The sequence below is a fragment of the Athene cunicularia genome, assembly GCF_003259725.1.
Source record: "Athene cunicularia isolate RWA chromosome 1 unlocalized genomic scaffold, athCun1 chr1_part2, whole genome shotgun sequence".
NCBI classification, from domain to species: Eukaryota; Metazoa; Chordata; class Aves; order Strigiformes; family Strigidae; genus Athene; species Athene cunicularia.
In genome coordinates, this window is record NW_020799092.1 from 1,665,798 (window position 1) to 1,666,368 (window position 571).

Consider the following 571-nt stretch of genomic DNA (forward strand, 5'->3'; position numbering starts at 1 on the left):
CCCTCCTTCTCCTCCTCCGCCCGCCGTTAAAGGCGCAACCGCCCGCCGCCGTGCCCGCTGCCCTCCCGCCCTCAGCTCCGGCGAGGGGGAGGCCTGCCCCCGCGGGGGGGGTTTGACAAGGGACGTTTCTCCCCTCAGCAGCCGCCGGGCTCCCCGCTGGAGGTTTCTCCCCAGCGCGGCGCTGCAGGGGGGAGCAGGGCATCAGCCACCCGTGGCACCCCGCCGCGCTGAGGGGCAGTGGGGCAGCCCCGGTATGGGGCCATCGCCACCACAGCAGGGTCATCGGCCTCGCTTGGGGACCCTCACACAAGGGCACCGAGTCCCACCGTGATGGCAGCTGATGCCGAGCGATGGCACGTGGGGGTATGGCATAAAGGATGTAAAATGTGGGTCCAGTCAGAGCTGCCCCAACCCCACCAAGATACTGCTTCTTGGGAGCAGGGGGCACCTTGGGTGAAACACCCGCGTATCCATGCAAATGTCACTGCACACACATAAGCCCTAACACAGATGGACAGAGATCTATGGAACACAAAGCTGGGGTACCCCCTTGACCTTTGGGAGTTTGGGG